Here is a 19,755-nt window from a genome sequence, read left to right as displayed (position 1 = left end):
GGTCATCATCACTGCTACTACTACTGCTTGACTCCATCGTGGTCTCTGCTCACTGTTTTTCCGCAGACGGAAAATGAACGTGGGAATGCGAATAATTCGCACCCGGACCTGTGTGTATAGTTTGCAATGCGGAAAATCCGTACGAAATTTCGCATCGCATTTCGCGACGCATTCCGCACCGCATCTGTGTGAAACGGCCTTTAGACTGTACACCAGAGGTACTGACACTTTGTATTGCAGGTTAAGGTAATCGCCAAATCGCTATAATTTTGCTTCAAGTTAACCTAGAAAGGCGATCTAAGAGTCCAAGTCCATGTTTGTCATGTCCAGAAATGCATCTATTACCATAGTGCAGACATGTAACATTTCCTAATTTGCATGATTTGCATAAGGTATGCAAAAATTAGGTCACAATTAGGAAATGGCTAGATCTTTCACTTTTAGTCCTCTTAGAATGATGATCTTTCTTTGATATTGGGTCACCATATACTGATACGCTTGGACAACACTGCCACGGTGGCGTATATCAATCGCCAGGGCGGTGTCCGGTCACAGGCCTTGAACGAACTAGCGACGGACATCCACGAGTGGGCTTGTGTTCACCTGCTATCCCTGTCGGCGGCCCACATTCGGGGCCACCTCAACCTGGGCACAGACTTGTTGTCGCGGGGCAACCTGCACAACTCTGAATGGGTTCTCCACCCACAGGTGGTGGAACAAATTTGGGCCAAGTTCGGTCGAGCCGGCGTCGATCTCTTCGCATCGCGGCTCGCACACCATTGCCCCCAGTGGTTCTCTGTCCTCGGGGACGACCCACCGTTGGGCCACGATGCTGGCCGGGGAAGGCCCTCTACGCGTTCCCCCCAATCCCCCTGATCCCACAGGTGCTGGCCAGGGTGAGGCAGCAGGGCCTGCAGCTCATTCTGGTAGCCCCACATTGGCCGTCGCAGATCTGGTTCACGGACCTGATTGCTCTGGCGCAGGAGGCTCCGTGGCTTTTGCCACGTCGAGTGGACCTACTGTCGCAGGCGGGCGGGGAGATTCTGCACCCTTCCCCACACAAGTGGAAGTTGGCAGCTTGGTTCCTGAAGGGGAACGGTGAGCCCAGGGCCTACCGATGAACGTGGTACAGACCATACAGAGCGCTAGAGCTAGCTCCACTCATGCACAGTGTACTCACAAGTGGCGGTCCTTCGCGCGCTTGTGTGCTTCGCCCCCATACAAGGAGCGTCTTCCCTAAATGGGACTTGGTTACGGTGTTGGAGGGTCTCTCGGGACCTCCCTTCGAACCGATTGACACAATCAGTCTGAAACACCTTTCGCTGAAGACGGCATTGCTGCTAGCTTTGTCTTCCGGCAAGAGTTGGTGACTTGATTGCCCTGTCGGTGCAACAGTCATGCATGGTGTTCTCTGATGATGAGCGCAGGGTCACGCTTCGCCCCAACCCTGCTTACCAGCCCAAGAACATTAGGGCCGGGTTCAGGTCTATGACCATAGATCTGGTAGCGTTTAACCCTCCTTACTCGGATCCAATGGAGAAGAGGAGACTCCAGGCGCTTTGCCCCGTACGGGCGCTTCTAGCCTATGTGAATAAGACGCGCACATTGCGCACTTCTAACCAGCTCTTGGTATGCCATGGAGCTCAGGCTTTAGGTAAGCCTCTGTCCAAGGAGCGCATGTCGCATTGGATAGTTGAGGCCATTACTCTGGCCTACTCTGCCGTTGGGAAGATTCCACCGGAGGGCATTAAAGCTCACTCTATGCGGGGTGTTGCTTCACCTTGGGCGCTATTGCGCGGTGTATCAGTAGAGGACATGTGTGCTGCGGCATCATGGTCAACCCACAACACCTTCGTGAGGTATTATAGCTTGGACGTGGTAGGCACGACGTTCGCTCACACCGTCTTATCTTCTTCCCGTGCGCTATGCCATGACGGCCCTTTTTTGTCCGAAGGTCGCACCGCGGTGCTTCGTTGAAGCAAGGACGGTTGTAGGTAGCATTAGTGAGAGCTCAAGCTGAAGCAAAGTAAAACGTAGGGGTTGTGCAACAACCCAGGTTTTACGAGTGAAAGCGAGAGCTCTCACTATCCATCCTTGCTGTCCGGGTATATACTTGGCTCAATGTTGAATGCTTGGAGTGGGGTTCCCTGTCTGGTGGGCCGCTACAAAATGGCTGACGGTCACATCCAATCACAGACAGGGTTCGGCCAGGTGATGCCTTCAGGTGCGGCTGCGGTGTTCCACGTCATCGTCACATCACCTGGGTGGTTTGAAAGGTTAACTTTTATGGAATAAAAGGTAAGAGCATTCAAGTCTGTGCACTATGCGTGCTAAAGTACGGAAGCTTTCAGATGACTCCAGGGTAACGGAGGAACAACAAAAATGCTTGGCTAGGTTTGTGTGTGCTGCCTACTGCCCAAAAGGGATAAACATTAAGAAACATTCCAGAGCTGCATTGGCATATGTTCTGCAAGTATATGGCAGAGAGTTAAAGGCTACCACCTACAGAGGGTGCCTTGGAAAAGCACATTGATAGGGTACATGTGCAAGCTCATGTTTGGGGACAGGCAAGCGTTGAGCAGCAAGTACTGTTAAATCCTCTCAAAAATGGCTACTTCAAGGATGATAAAGGCCAGTTAAGACCAACTACCACTGATGTACTACCAGCTCCTGAGTCTATCATTGAAATGGTGAGATGCCGCTGCAAAGGAGATTGTTCAACACAAAGATGCTCCTGTAGGAAGAGAAACTTACAATGCACTGACCTTTGCCTTTGCAGTACACAATGTGAGAACGATGAGGACTCAAGATCTGAAAACCGGGATTCAGATGGCAGGGATGCTGAAGATCTTGAATTAGATGGGTTTTTAATTAACAGAAGTTAGTTATAATTGCAAATGATGAATTTCAATATGCCTTGACGTACAGAGATTTTTGTTACAATCCATTTGTTATGGATGCTTGAATTCAAATTATAAATATATTTACTTTATATTATATCCAATTGATTTTCCTTCCCTTTTTCCTTAAAGTGTTTTGAACATTTGTCGTTTTTAAAATCCAAAATGGAATTGACTAAAGCCAAAATATAGATGTCCATTTCAGCCTAATTATATAATTTATGCTAATTATGCTAATGAACAAAGGTTGCATGATTTAGTTATGGCAAGACATTAATTTCTAGACATCAAAACATAGACTTAGACTCTAAGATAATCGTTCTAAGTTGCCCAAAACAGAAGATTTCCTGATTGTTACCTTTTTTTTAATCAAATTTATACTAATTATGCTAATTAGGAAAGGTTGCATGACTGCACTATGGTAATAGATGAATTCCTGCACATAACAAACATGGAGTTAGACTCTTAAATCATCTTTCTAAGTTAACTGGAAGCAAAATTATAGCCATTTTCCAGTTTTCTGCAATTAATTGGCTCATTATGCGAATTACTAAAATTTCTCAACATGCAACTCTTAGCAACCAAGTTCAATTTCATCCACTAGGCCTATAGATGACATTCCATTCATAAAAGCTCATAGGAAACTACATTGCTGGGTCATATAGGGATTTCCAGTGCAGGTGTTTAATTTTGGTGGTCGCCATTTTGAAAGGCCAAGATGGCCACCATAGTGACTTTGAAAAAAATGGCAACATTGGTTTTGGGTTTCGTCACACTCTAAGCTTTCCAAAAATGTATAGTTTACAAACTCTCCAAAAAATTTGAACGAAAATACATAAGGACCTGGACTAAGTGTTAAAAACAAACATTGATGTTTCAAAGTCATAAAAGTCGCCCACGTGTGTGAAAATTATATTGCTGAACACAAATGACCACGCTTATAAACTTTTGTTAGCCACAGACCTTATTTGATGCATTTAGGCCAGGCATGTCCAAAGTCCGGCCCTGGGGCCAATTGTGGCCCACGGACAGATTTTAAGTGGCCCTTATTGGATTGTCTCTCAAAATATACTATATGTGGCCCCCCTCTACACATAGTATTGGTAATCAAGCAAGCCTAATTAGCATTTTTTCCCTTCACCTAACGATGACAGCACTATCATACAGTTTGTACAGGAACCAAGTAGGAACAGCACATGCAGAACTAATGTTTTCAGATGGTAAACAAAATATTTAGAGTACATTTGTATGTGATTTTTGATTTAATTATTTTATAACCCATATGATGCGAGATAGGGATGCACGATATATCGGCAATGATATCGGTATCGGCCGATTTTGGTCATTTTTTAATACATCGGCATCGGTCCGATGAGCAAAAGTAGCCGATGTGAACAGCCGATGATGCCACGTGTGTTTTATTATCATCATTATAATTTTTTGCAATGGAGAGTTTCACCAGAGACAATCAGCTATATAGATTCCTCATTCCAGGCTCCATTCCGGGTCACCTCTCAGTGATTGGCTGTCTTGTCAGTGTTATCAAACTTCATTGGCTAGACCAGTGTCCTAAGGGGCGTTGCAGTGGCGAAACAGATACAGGAAGTGACTGGATGTTGAACATCTCTCTTAGTTGATACTCTCTGGTAGTGACGCAGTCACGCAGCACAGGATTGTGGGCGTGTGTGTGGCTGTGAGCGAGCGTAAACATACTAGCACATTGCCGAGGAATAATGTCTGCTGTCTGGAAGTTTTTCGCTGTGAAAAAAGACGACACTCGCGTTGCAATATGCAATACTTGCGAGGGCGAAGTAATGCGTGGAGGGTGCCGTGTGAAGTCATTCAACACCACCAATTTGATTACACATTTGAAGAGTCGCCATCCACAATTGTACCAAGAATACCAGCAAAAAGTTGCTAGCAAGCAGCCGCAGAAGAAAGCAGTAGAAGCCGCAGCCGGTAACTCGATAGTGGAAGCACTCGAGAAAGCAAAGATCTTTTCAAGGGATAGCGCGAAATTCAAGTCAATCACAAACAAAGTAATGGAGATGATTGCTGTTGACGACCAGCCATTTTCCATCGTGGAGGACCGCGGGTTTCGCAACTTGCTACACCACATGGAACCGCGCTACAGGCTACCAAGCCGGCGTTACTTTGCCGACATGTCCCTCCCGGCTTTGTACGATATCGTGGCCACACATATCCACAAGTTGTTGGACAGCAATGTGAATGACATCAGCTTCACGACGGATATATGGAGCTCAGACGTAAGTCAAATGAGTATGCTAAGCCTTACTGCTCAGTGGATCGATGACAACTTTGAAATGAAACGAGCTGTGTTGCACGCGCAAGAGTTTTCAGGCTCACATACAGGGCTAGCCATAGCCGCTGAGTTTGATGGCATGTTTGCTAAGTGGAAGATCCCGAAAGATAAAGTGCACGTCGTGCTTCGTGACAACGCAAAGAATATGAAGAAAGGAATGGACGACTGTGGTGTTGCAAGCCTGGGCTGTATGGCCCACACACTACAGCTAGCCGTAAACGATGGAATGTTAAGCCAGCGTAGCATCTCTGACTGTGTGGCTATTGGAAGGAAGATAGTCGGCCATTTCAGGCACTCTCCACTTGCGACCTCTCGGCTGAGAGCCATACAGAAGGAGCTGCCCAACCTGAAACCCATTATGCTACAACAAGATGTAGTGACAAGATGGAATAGTACTTTTTATATGATGAAAACTCTACTGGATCAGAAGCGTGCACTTGTTATGTATGGTGCAGATTACGAGCTTCCCTCCTCTCTCAGTGCATACCAGTGGGGCCTCATTGAAAACATGAAAACGCTTCTCTCTCCATTCGAAGAGCTGACCAAAGAGATAAGCTCACATATGGCTACTACTGCTGACGTGATTCCTCACATTGTGGCACTGAAACGTTTGTTGAGCCAAGTAGTAGAAACAGATAGTGGTGTCCGCACAACAAAGAGCACTCTACTTAAAGCTGTGACAGACAGATTTGCAGACATTTTCTCTGAGCCACTGTACTACTTGGCAACGATCCTGGACCCAAGGCACAAAACCCTCTATTTTGACACAGCAACCAAGCGAGAGGCTATCACCATGCTACAGAAGGAAGTGGACAGGATGAGCAACAGTGCCACAGAGACACCCGCCACAGAACCTGCCACTGAAGAACCCCAAGAGAAGAGGAGGCGTGCAGAAAGTGATGGGGGTGGAGGTGGACCGTCGTTGAAGGACATGTATGTGGAAATTATGAAGGAAAACTCGACCATGGAAGAGCAGGCTGGCCTGACAAGCGCAACGGGTGTGCAGGTATTGTCATACACAATCTTTTATTCAAATAATCAAGTCTGTTAAATCCCCTTGTGTAGTCAAATTATCTATCTATCTATCTATCTATCTATCTATCTATATGTTATTATTAACAGATAGATAGATAGATAGATAGATAGATAGATAGATAGATAGATAGATACTTTATTAATCCCCTTGGGGAAATTCAAGTGTCCAGCAGTTCACACATAGTCTGATAAAACAACACACATTAACGACAAGAAAGACAATAATATAGAAGAACAAAGTATACAAGGATTAAAGTTGCATATACTGTGCATTTTCCACATCATTTACTAAATGAAAAAGCTGATTTGTGCAAAGGCTCTTCCTTGTTTAAATTATAACTTTATCCACCTCTGACCCCCTAAGAGCTTTGTTGAACTCTGCTCTGAGCAGATGAGCAGGGCTAGAGGTCAAATTCAAGGGGGCAGTGCCCTCTTGAGGTTGACCTCTAGTCCTGCTCATCTGCTCAGAACAGAGTTCAACAGAGGGGAGGTGGATAATGTTATAATGTTCTGATTCCTGATTATTTACCAGGCATGTATAGTTATACACTTGTCTATATTTTTCCTATAGGTGCAGGGCTACCTGAGTGACCCTCCCATCGACCCAAGTGAGAGCCCACTGCAGTACTGGAAAAGCAACATGTCCCGCTTCCCCGCCGTGGCTCCAGCAGCACGCAAGTACCTCTCCGCTCCATGTACAAGTGTGGACAGTGAACGCCTCTTCTCCGCTGCATCAAATATCGTCGACGAAAAGAGAAATAGGCTCCTATGCGAGAAAGCAGAAATGCTTCTCTTTGTCAAAAGAAACCTGCCTCTCTGCCCCATGAAGTAGGCCTAGACTACAGTGTCAGGTGGAAACATTGTTTCAGTCAGTGTTTGGGACATTTACTTTGAGAAGAACATTATTCTTTGCACTTTATTATATTATTTTTGCAGTTTGATATACCAGTTCAGTGTCTGGGACATTTATTACTTTAGAAGAAGATTACCATAAGTTGGGAAATGTGCAAAGAGTAAGACTACAGTGTCTGTTATTGTCAGGAGGAGTTACGACAGGTTTCTGATATTTTTCATTAAGCTATTTCATAGATGTGAGTTGAAACTCATTTGCACTTTGTTTTTTGCACTGCAACCGCAGTGTTACTTTCAGTTTCAGTGTTTCAGAACTTTTCTTTTGAGAACAAAATGTAAGTTGCACAGACTACAGTGTCAAAAGTATTCTGTTTGTGAGAATATACTTGAATTGAAACCAGTTTTACAATTTAATAGTTTGGTTGACATTATTCATAAAACCTTGTCAGGATATTTTGATTTATGATCCTTATTTTTGATTTATGAGAGCCAAACTTTTGAACTGGATTTGGTGAGTTGAACTGGACTTTCATTAGGTTATACCTTGCTGCAAGTTGTGAAAGTAGCCTAAAGAGAAAACTAACACTGTTAGTTGATCTGTCTTTTGAATGTAATGTAATGTAAATGTATTTTATTTTGTTATTGTGGCCCTGTATTTGTTGAGGAAATGATGCAGTACATCAGATGGGCTTTTCCACAAGTTTTGGAAATAAAGAAAGACATTACTTCTTCAAATTCACATTGTTTACATGTGTTTTTCAGTATCTACAAGATTTGATTATCATAAGAACTTTTTATATATTTTTTAATACAAATATCGACATCGGCAAATATCGGCTATCGGCCCTAACACCGATATTATTATCGGTTATCGACATCGGCCAAAATTTTCACATCGGTGCATCCCTAATGCGAGAAGCACCTGGCCCCCCGACATTTTCACAAGATCTAATCTGGCCCCAATTCAAAAAAGTTTGGACACCCCTGATTTAGGCTAAGTGAAATCCCCATTCTAAAACCCCATACATTTCCCCCTTCAGAGATGGGAAGTAACGAAGTACAAATACTTTGTTACTGTACTTAAGTAGATTTTTCGGGTATCTGTACTTTACTGAGTATTTACTTTTGACTTTTGACTTTTACTCCCTACATTTTACCACAAGTATCTGTACTTTCTTCTCCTTACATTTCCAAAACAAGCTTGTTGCTTTAGTTTTAATGCATGACAACAACGAATAAACCGAGAAGAAACGGGGTAGAATTAATAGAGATTAACCTCGCGCAGTGGCGCTGGAAGTACTTTTAGGTAAGGGGTGCTGCAAGGCCGTAGCCACCAATTCAACATTGGGGGGGGACGGCTGCCGGCGCCCAGAGGGCGCTGGAAAATGTTTGGCCAAATTTTTGGCCACTTTGTCGCCAGATTAGAGGAATATTAACATTAAGATTAGACTGTTGTGTCATTATTCAGTCACCTTTTCTCACTCACCTCCATGTCACCACTTGCTCCCACTGCTGTGTTGGATTCCTCATTCTCTCTCCCACCCTTTTTGGACTTTTAGCCATATTTAGAGGAATATTTAATTTTAAATTAACATTAGGATTATACTGTTGTGATGTCATTATTCAGTGTCTTCTCCTCTTCTCTGCAGCATTACTCAATTTACCCTCAGGAATCAGGGACAGTGATAGCCTACCTGCTATTCCTCCCATATATCCAGGGCCGGATTAATAGTACAATGGGCCCCCGGGGCTATTCATTTTCTAAGCTATTCATTTAGCCTTTTAGTCATAAAGATTATATCTTCCAGACTGAAATGTTATAACAGAAGTGGAGTATTGGCCAGAATTACATGAACATTTGGACACTTATTCAGCGGGTATTTTGCATGTTGCGTTCAGGTGCACTGTAAAAAAAAAATAAAAAAAAAATTACATCTCTTGCCACCAGGGGGTGCTGCAGCACCCACCGCACCCAGCTTCCCGCGCCCTTGACCTCGCGTCATCAGGCTCTTCTCGGCGAGAAAGAGCATGGCCTCCCTTTACAAGTGATTTTGTCACCCTGCCTGTTTCCGGCCTAGAGCCCACCCTAGACAGGAAATAACAGCGGAAATAGGTTGTTAACTTGACAATCAGACACAACGAATGAGAAAATAAAACGGCAAACAACAAAACAAAAGATGGACGTACCGAACAGAGTTTTTGAAGAAGTTCTTGTAGAATCATCGCGGATTCACAATATCACATATTTTAAGCCAATACAGAAGCTTTACTTTTCAAACAAATGGCCAGTTGATGGAATAGTTATAAAGTTGTCTGTCCGCTGTTATCGATAATGGAGGATCAAGTACAACAGTTCAAAAGTACAAGCATCTCTGCTGCCTGTGCTGGGAAAGACATGGACATTGATCATAAGATTTCACATGGCGAGTACTCCATTGTCTTTGGCTCTCCAGAAACCTTCCTCGGCAGTGACTAGAAATGTGCTAACGCTACTATACAACTTGTGTTGTTGTTCTTTTCAGGCTCTAGCTAACGTAACCTCGCCGCGTCAAGCTAACGGCAACAGACGTTTTTTGGCGCGCTTATTTCCGGTGTTGTTTCCTGTTTCCTTGGTTTACGCCCCCATGACACAAAGCGGAGTAAAAGGTGCCCAGACTAAATAGAGATAGCTCATTCCCCTTAATGTCAGCTTGTGATTGGCTCTCTGTCTCCCCTCCCCCGCCCAGAGCAGCTCACCAGGCTCTGCAGTCTGCTGGGTAACTTTCGGTTCAGCCCTTGACTTACTCTGAGTCTGCTAACTTGAATGGGCTAAAATAATTTAATCATGCGGCACTTCTAGACATTCCAAATGTTATTTGACCAAATGGATCAAATTCTGATAGTGAAATGAGTCATTTCGCGGGGGCTGTGTTGTGATTGCGACGCTCAAAAGCATGTATCCAGCTCAGCTCAGCTCAGCTGACTCCAGACCAGCAGTCATACTCGCACCCGCTGAACCGATACGCAGAGCCCGGTCAGCTCAGCTCTGCTCGAGCTGACTCCAGACCAGCAGTTATACTCGCTGAACCACTCAATTTATTATGTTGTTTTAAACTATGTTATCATTTAGCAGTTAATCTCCGAAAGGCTACAACTTGCAGGCATTTTTAAAATTTCATTATTAAATAATTACCTTTGCTAGAGGTACGTTAAGTGAATAGCCTACTTTCTAACGTGAGCATAGCAAAAAAAAAAAAAAACAGGACAAGCAGAGGGTTATAATTCTTGCACAAAGGATAGTTACATCTTGTCTTGTGTTTTTGAATCTCAGTGTATGTGCTCTAGTCTAGAGGCTTCAATAAAGTAGGAGACACCTTGTATCGAACAGTTAAACTTTTGTGATTAACTATTTGCATATTCATATATCCTGGAAATATTAATGATGTCATTTTAAGGATTTTAATGGGATAATTTGACCGTTTTTGTGGAAAAACCACAGCACCCATTATTAATCAAAGTAGAGTTTTAAGATGTATAAAAACATGTTTGTAGGGGATATTTTAAGTTCAATAGTCTTCAAATTATATTATTAATATGACGTGAGGTTCAGTTAGCTTTGCACAGAAACATCCGGTAAAAATACTTACCGTAAATTCCGGACTATAAGCCGCGGCTTTTTTCCCGTTTTTTGGCCTTTTTTGGCCCCTGCGGCTTATATAACGGTGCGGCTTATCTATGGATTTTTTCCCCCCAAAAAAAAAAATCTCTCTTTTTTAGCACTCTTTCTAACTATAAATCCACTTCTGTTTTAATTTCCTCTCTTGCCCTCTTTTAACAACATAACATAACATAACATAACATAACACAACACAGGTAAGCAGAAAGAAAAAGACGAAAGAAAGAAAGAAGCAATCACCGCCATGAATGAGGAAATTACTCACCTGCTGGAGGCTGGAGATACACGGCTTGGGCTAAACTTTTACTCCGTGAAACACTATCGATTAAGTCCGACATCGCTCAGAGGTTTGAGCAGCTTGAAAACAAGTTTGAAAACGTGCAGAAGTCCATCCACTCACTCACTAAAGAAAATAATGCAACCGTGAACAGAGTTTATAATGCGGAAAAGCGCATCAGCGCACTGGAGGACAAAAACAACACAGTGAGTCCGAAAGTGGATAAAATGCAAAAACATCGAAACGCTGCACACGCAGGTTGATGACTTAATCAGCAGGAGTAAAAGAAATAACATTCGCCTGATCAATGTAAAAGAGGGAGCTGAGATTGGTGACATGGACGCTTTCGTGGCAAAATCCTGTGTTACATCCTGGACCTGAAGGAAGGCGAGAAACCACCAGAGGTGGACAGGGCACACCGGGCGCCTCGGCCACGTCCAGACCCCGGCCTGCCACCGAGGGCCATCTTCATCTGCCTACTCCGCTGGCCTGACCGTCAACTCATCCTCCAGGCTGCGGGGAAGAAGCCCCTCACCTGGGAGGGTACGCGCTTTTTCGTCCGGCAGGACCTCTCCGCGTTGGTGCAACAGAAACGCGCAACATACAACAGCATCATCGAAAAGGTTAAAGTCAATGGATATCGCTTTGGCGTACTGTACCCAGCGAGACTCGTCATAACCATTGATGGACAGCGGCGGAACAAGAGCTCAAAGTGAAACTGCCGAATATCTTTTGAGTTGGACTGGTCAATAGTACTGTAACTAAAATAAAAAAATAAAAAACGGAATTCTCTCTTCTTTAGCACTCTTTCTAACTATAAATCCACTTCTGTTTTAATTTCCTCTCTTGCCCTCTTTTCACCACACCGCGGACACTGTGTGCACTGTAAAAAAAAAAAAAATACCATTAAAACACCCGCGGCTTATAGTCCGGTGCGGCTTATATAAGAAAAAAATAGTCACCTTTGAAGGTGCGGCTTATAGACCGGTGCGCCTTATAGTCCGGAATTTACGGTACTTACTTTTACTCTTTGAGTACATTTCATAGCCTGTACTTTTTTACTTTTACTTGAGTAAATAGTTGAATCGGTACTTATACTTTTACCAGAGTCGTTTTTTTACACAAGTAACTGTACTTCTACTTAAAGGGGGACTTACCCCCCCAAACATGTGACAAAACGGCATGCTGCTTGATTTGAAAAAACCTATGGGAAAAACCAAGAAATGAAGGCGAAGTTCGTCTTTTCTTGTCTCACTATACTCTTTGGCTGTGCTCAGACAGGAAACTTCGGACATTTTTGACCGGAAAACGACGCCATGACAGTTTGCGGCCCGCAGTACAAAACACAACATTCTCCCCCCTCCTTCCTCCTCTCTCTCTTCTCTCTCTCCACAATCAAAGTGGTTGAGTGGTTCTCAATGTCAGGTCCGGGGACAACCAGTGGTCCTTGAGAGGATTCCAGGATTCTCTGTTATCTCTCAACCTAATATATATGGAATTCTGGACAAAATCTAGGCTACATAAAAAATAAAAATAAAATCTGATTTGCATCTGAGAGACCAAATCTCATCATATGGGGGTCCATTGCCCCAATGTGAACTAAATTAGGGTCCCTTAATATGAAAAAGGTTGGGAATGATTTACAGCAACACAATGCCATTTCCTTCCTTTTATTTCTATTTATGATTATAGTGGCTTTTAGGCTTGGAGTTGGGAGGAGCCAGAAAAGGGGAGTACGGGAGTTACTATCTTGAAATCCCATAGTCTTTGGTTCATTGTGATGTCAGGTTGTACCACATTTTGGGCATTTTTGAGGGCAAAAAAAAGCAGGTTTTAACCCATAGAGGGCACTTCTGCAGCTGAAAATTATACAAATGGTACAATGGTAACAGTTTGGTCTCAAATGTGGAAATTTTGACCAGAAATCTTCACACACCACCCCAAAAGTCATATATATTGGTTCAAAGCTGAAAAAAGTGTTTTGGGGGTTAGTTACACTTTAAGTACAGAATGTTGGTATACTTTCCCATCTCTGTCCCCCTTAGAAGCAACTTGGCGGAGATTTCTGGTTAAGCCTACAAAAATATGTCATCCCTGCGATGCTCTATACATTCAGGCGGTGTCTTGTCATAGACGCATGGTTTATGGGTCAACATGGGGGGAAATCCTCCCGTTCTCCCATTCAGGATAGTTAGTGTAACTGAGGTGAATCAGCACGGATTCCTTGTGAGTCCCGAGTGGTAGCGAGTTGATTGGTTAAACTCACTCCCAGGTATAAAGGCATGTTAATCAGCTCCACCAAGGGAGCTAGCTCTCTTGGTGGAGTGGTTAGAGTCTTTGACTCCCTAAGCCGAAGGTCGGCGGTTCGTACCCACCCCTGGGCAAGCCCTTAACATGGGTTGCTGCAAGTAGCACCGACACAACGCCGTTACATTAGCATTTAGCTGCTAGCCCAGCCCAGGCAGACAGGATCGGGGATTTAACACCCGCAGTAAACGCACATCTGAACAGACGTCTATGTACCTGCTCTTGACTCCCCAACCCTGTAGTGTAGAGCAGCAGACATGTGAGGGACAGCAGACAGAGGGTAAATACACATGTTTATATCTCAATGTGATGGACAGCAGACAGAGAGAGGGTCAACAAAGTAAATACACGTGTTTATATCTCAATGTGACAGACAGCAGACAGAGAGAGGGTCAACAAAGTAAATACACGTGTTGATATCTCAATGTGACGGACAGCAGACAGAGAGAGGGTCAACAAAGTAAATACAAGCGTTTATATCTCAATGTGATGGACAGCAGACAGAGAGAGGGTCAACAAAGTAAATACAAGCGTTTATATCTCAATGTGATGGACAGCAGACAGAGAGAGGGTCAACAAAGTAAATACAAGCCTTTATTTTCTCTGTCTCTTTTATAATAACAATCTGAGCCGAGTCAGTTGCAGAAACAAGCACTTTTAGTGGAAGTACAGTGTGATTTCCCTCATGTGATTACATTGTAGCCATTGCAAAGCTGATGCAATCTTGCTCAATACTGCATTAATTTCAAAAATGTCTGCTGACTAGTTAGAATAAATAAATATATTAACATTAAACATTAAAAAAATCCTTTAAAATGGTTCTTTGTGATGGACCTGGTTGGTCTATGTGAAGGAAAGTGGCTGTTCTGGTGTTTCTACACTCAGATATGCAGCATGTTACAACATGTGATAATATGATTCACATTCAGATTTCAGATTTCATTTTTTATGTATATTGTTTCTGCTGATTTCTGTGCTAGAAGAGGAAGTGTGACTTTCAGCCCTGTTTACCAGCACACAGAAATACAGGAAGTGAAGACAGGAAACCACTAGTGATGGTGAAATTAGCAACTTTCTGAAGCATTGTGGGTTTCTGACACACTGGGTCTAAAATGTGTTGAGCACTCAGAGCTTCATATGAGATGAGAAATATCACCCTCTACTGGTGAACAGAGTGTAGCACAGTAAACAGATGACTAGTCACAGCCAGAGCCGTGTATAGAATCAAATTGTACGTTACCAGCTTCATTTTAGCATTCAAAAGTAGAGCGAGACCCCTTCCTGGCTGTTCATTGGCAAATGAGTCATACATTTAGCATTCAAAAGTAGAGCGAGACCCCTTACTGGCTGTTCATTGGCTAATGAGTCACACATTTAGCATTCAAAAGTAGAGCGAGACCCCTTCCTGGCTGTTCATTGGCTAATGAGTCACGCATTTTGGTCCTCCACTGATGCCACTCTCTCTCTAAATTGCTCTGGTGGAGGAGGTGGATCCTACAGCTAACTAGTCTGTAGCTTGAACAGAGACATGGTAGACCCAGGCAGAGATGGGAAAAGTACCCACATTCTGTACTTAAGTAAGGGAGACCGGGGATAGTTGTAACATTTTGGACATTTCTGTCTGTATCTTGCAGCTCTTTAAAGCCAGTGCATTCAAAATTGTATACAAACTAATTAGATGTGTCTGCTATCACATAGTGTAGCTGTTACCTCTGCAACACATACAGAAAATGCATGGCTTAGTCTCAAACACAAGGAGTGAAATGTTACAATCGACCCCATAGTCTGGGTTAGTTGTAACACACCCTGGGGTGAAATGTAACATTATGAAGTAAGGATTAAAACAAAAACTTAAGATATTGAAAGCTTTTTATTTAACAATTACATTACTTTTTAACATACAGTAACTGGCGTGTGTGTGTGTGTGTGTGTGTGTGTGTGTGTGTGTGTGTGTGTGTGTGTCTCAAGTATGTTACTGTTATATAATAAAATTTAACAAATGTGCACGAACTGAATATTAGTGTGCTTAATTGTCTTGTACTGTCAGTCAGCTCTACACTAGGCTCTCCCCAGACTCAAATATTACGTTGAATCGCTGCGCTCTGCATACTACATAAATTAGTCTGTACCACTTCACAGCCACTGCTGGGGTTTGAGGGCGCGTCTAGGGGGGTGAAATTGAATGAGTGACAGGTCGTAGCAGCAATGAGGGAGTGGTTAGAAAAATGGGCTGTGCCTCCCGTGGGTGGGTTGACCTTGCGTCACCGCAAAGTCATTGCTGATTGGGCAGGACTGTATCCATCCCTGGCATATGACTGGCCAAGTGAACGGTTCCCTCCAATTACCAGCCGGCTGTGGGAAAGCGTCCCACACCCAGAGAGTGCTCTGCAGCATGCAGTAACATAGTGTATCAGACCCAGAGAGAGATCTGCAGCATGCAGTAACATAGTGTATCAGACCCAGAGAGAGCTCTGCAGCATGCAGTAACGTAGTGTATCAGACCCAGAGAGAGCTCTGCAGCATGCAGTAACATAGTGTATGAGCGTAATAACTCTCATGGCTCTGGCGTCGAGACTAGCTCTACACTAACATTTAAACTGAACAAATGTGCACCAACTGAACTTTAGTGTGTCTGAAAAATATTACTTAAAGGGATAGTTCGGTTTGTTTGAAGTGGGGTCCTATCAGCTAGTTCATACACTAACTGAAATAGGTACAGTGTTCTGGACGCTGAGCGCACCGTCTATCAAGACCCAGCACTCTGAAGCAACAGGCTCCACAGCTCTGTCTCTCTAGTACAGGGGGCCAAGAACTAAAACGTAATTTAGCCACCTAAAACAACGCCCACCTAAACAAATCAATATCAGTGTACATGCACGCTCTATTTTGACAATTTTCAGTGCTTTACTTTACCGTCAACAGCCCTCTCATTCGGCACTACATTTCCTCACAACCATAGCACTACCGTATACCTCCGCTAAACGATTTGACGCAAAACGACTGGTAAAAGTAGAAGTACTGATTCAACTATTTACTCAAGTAAAAGTAAAAAAGTACAGGCTATAAAATGTACTCAATGAGTAAAAGTAAAAAGTATTTTTACCGGCTGTTTCTGTGCAAAGCTAACTGAACCTCACATCATATATTAATAATATAATTGAAAGACTATTGAACTTAAAATATCCCCTACAAACGTGTTTTTATACATCTTAAAACACGTTCACTGCCGTGGACCAGTTAACTCGTCAAAAAAAATCCAACGGTTGACTGCCGTGGACGAGTTAACTCGTCAAAAAAAAAAAAAAATGTTTTTGACGGTGGGACGTGGATCTAACCCTTTTACATCTCCTATTATAATATGGGAGCCACTGAACGTGTACCACCCATTCCACCGACCCACTAAGTGGCGACAGTGCTCTCCAGACTAGAGGAAGCCAAGCAAAAACAGCAGCTTGAGGAAGCCATTCTCATGAAAATGGATTGGCGAAAACGCTTTTGCTTTCGCGCTGGGAGCTGGCGGTGGGGGATTGCAAATTTGCATAATAGATTATGGGTGCAACACACTTTGAAACACCAGCAGAAAGCCCAGAATCGCACGCAGCTTCATTCCAGCTGAGCTCACAACCGAAAACCCAAAAACGAACGAGCCTCATTCTCATACTGTAGGCGAAAACGCTTTTGCGCTGGTGCACAACGGTGGCGCACAACGGTGGGGGGTTCCAAAAATAGACGGTGCAAAACACACTTTGAAACACGCAGCATAAAGCCTAGAATCGCACAAAGCTTCATCAAAGCTCTCAACCGAAAACCCAAGAAACGAGCGAGCCCCATCCAGACTCGCCGACGAGGGGGCCGCCAGGGAGGGAGGCTGCTCAGACAGGCAGGAGAAACTCGCTTGTGACAAACGCTGCTGAAAGCCACCAGAGACACGCCCACGGAGGGAGGAGTTTGAAGGAGAGGGGGTTCAGAACTATATTGTTTAGATGTCTGATGTCTCACTGATGCCAAAAATAAATGGTTAAAGTGACTGTTCTGCCTGTTTGATTGAATTTCACAAAACTGCGATTATCTCAGCTTTCTGTCTCAGACGCTGAAACCATGCTGTACTCAACGGCTAATATCTACATAACTACTAACTCTACAAACTAACTCTTTTAGACAGAAAAAGCACACATTCTATTAGTACTTTTGAGATATTTTGTGTTCACAAAGTCCAAGCAGAAAATAATCCTCGGCTCTTGTAAGATGAGCCAGAATCCTCAAAAAACCCATTGGCAGAAGCTACCTACAGTAAAAAAAAAACGGCTGGCAGTGAATGTGTTAAAACTCTACTTTGATTAATAATGTGTGCTGTAGTTTTTCCACAAAAACAGTCAAATTATTCCATTAAAATCCTTAAAATGACATCTAATCCTCCCTCATTAATATTTCCAGGATATATGAATATGCAAATCGTTAATCACAAAAGTTTAACTGTTGGATACAAGGTGTCTCCTACTTTATTGAAGCCTCTGGAGCACATACAAACAGTGAGTTTTGAAAACACAAGACAAGATGTAACTATACCCTGCTTGTCCTGTGTTTCTTTCTCTAGTGTCTGATCAGACAATTATTACGCCATGTACACAAGAGACTTGGAAAAAGAAAAAGCTACACTGCCAGAGCCTCTGGCTCGTTCGAGTCTGCAGTGTTCAAGATTCAAGATTCAAGATTTTTATTGTCACTCCGTAGTACAAGTATCACGTGTGAAATTCTTGTGCTGTGAACTCCGTTTACAACATAGTACAAATATAACAGGGCATATGAGTGCAAAAACAACAAAAGACACAACAAGCAATAAGGCAGTAGAGTGATGAGACAAGTCAGAGACAGTGGCATATTCACTGCACATAGGTGCACATGTCATGTGCATACTTGGACATACTTAGACATTTTGAATTTGACGTATTTGACGTACAGGTGCAAATAGCATATACCTAATTAAACATACAATTAAACATTAGACATACATAATGGTAGCATCTACAGTGCGGTACAGTACAGCTACTACACTATTTGTGTATGTTAAGGAGTCTCGTGGCCTGCGGGAAGAAACTGTCCCTCAAGCGATTTGTGCGTGCTTTTGGGACCCTGTATCTTCTCCCTGAGGGTAACAGGGAGAACAGGCTGTTGTGGGGATGGTTTGTGTCTTTGATGATCTTCAGGGACCTCCTGAGGTACCGCTGTTTATACAGTTCCTGCAGTTCTGGCAGCTCACATCCTGTTACGTGCTGGGCCGCGCGTCTCACTCTCCGTAGCGCCCTGCGGTCCATGGTGGTACAGTTCCCGTACCAGGTGGTGAAGCAGCCAGTCAGCAGGCTTTCAATGGTGCCTCTGTAGAAGTCCCTAAGGATTTCTGGCCTTAGCCCAAATTTCTTTAGGCGCCTGAGTCCGTGTAGTCGCTGTTGGGCCTTTTTGACAACAGTGGCGGTGTGACCGGCGTGTTGACAACTTCAACCTCACTTTCAGTGGCATCGCTCATGTTGCTGGTTCCTCTGGCTGACATGAACATCACTATTCACAAACGTAATTTCTCAGTGTGACCAAGTGTCCGTCGCTCGTCTCTCTTATGGCAGCGTTCTCACGTTTGGTGTGTGGCTCTGATACATCGATACATGATGTGGTGTGGTGGGTGGACTGTGCACTTTGGTAACGCTTTATATTAAGGTTCTATTAATAAGGATTAATTAATAGGTAATAAGGCTCTTATAAGGTGCTTATTAACACTATTATTATGTTAATAATACTATATAAGTGGTAATAATTGCATTATAAACATATTTATTGGTAGCTTATAAGACATTTATAAGCACTTTATAACCACCTTTACTAGCTGGTTTTGTTACTTCATTAAGCTTAATAAATAGTTTGTTATTACCTTATTAGCAGTTAACTATGCACTTATTAACAGGTAAATATATGCTTTTTGCAGGTACCAGATCTAAAGCGAGAAACGTGCCTTATTAAGGTTAATACATCCTTTATTATGCACTTATTATCCTGCCTCAATGGAGGCAGATGTCTGAATGGCCAAACGGCCAGGGGAATGATTCTGAGAGATGTGTGTTTCACTCAGGGTTTTGTGTCTCTAAGAGGGTCAGAATTGCATGATGGGACAAAAATGCAAATTAAGCCTCCCAGAGTCTTCTAAACAGCCAATAAGAGGTTTTTCTTGAATAACTCTGGAGCCGACGCTTGGATATTTCTGAAATTTTCATCGCTTATCCAGAAAGTGAGCATGGGCTCATGAGGTACCTGCAAAAAGCATAGTTAACTGTTAATAAGTGCATAGTTAACTGCTAATAAGGTAATGACAAACTATTTATTAGGCTTAATAAAGTAACAAAACCAGCTAGTAAAGGTGGTT

This window comes from Poromitra crassiceps, assembly GCF_964638095.1.
Source record: "Poromitra crassiceps genome assembly, chromosome: 14".
Classification (NCBI taxonomy): Eukaryota; Metazoa; Chordata; class Actinopteri; order Beryciformes; family Melamphaidae; genus Poromitra; species Poromitra crassiceps.
The sequence above is the reverse complement of the archived record's forward strand: the minus strand, read 5'-3'. Positions refer to the sequence as shown.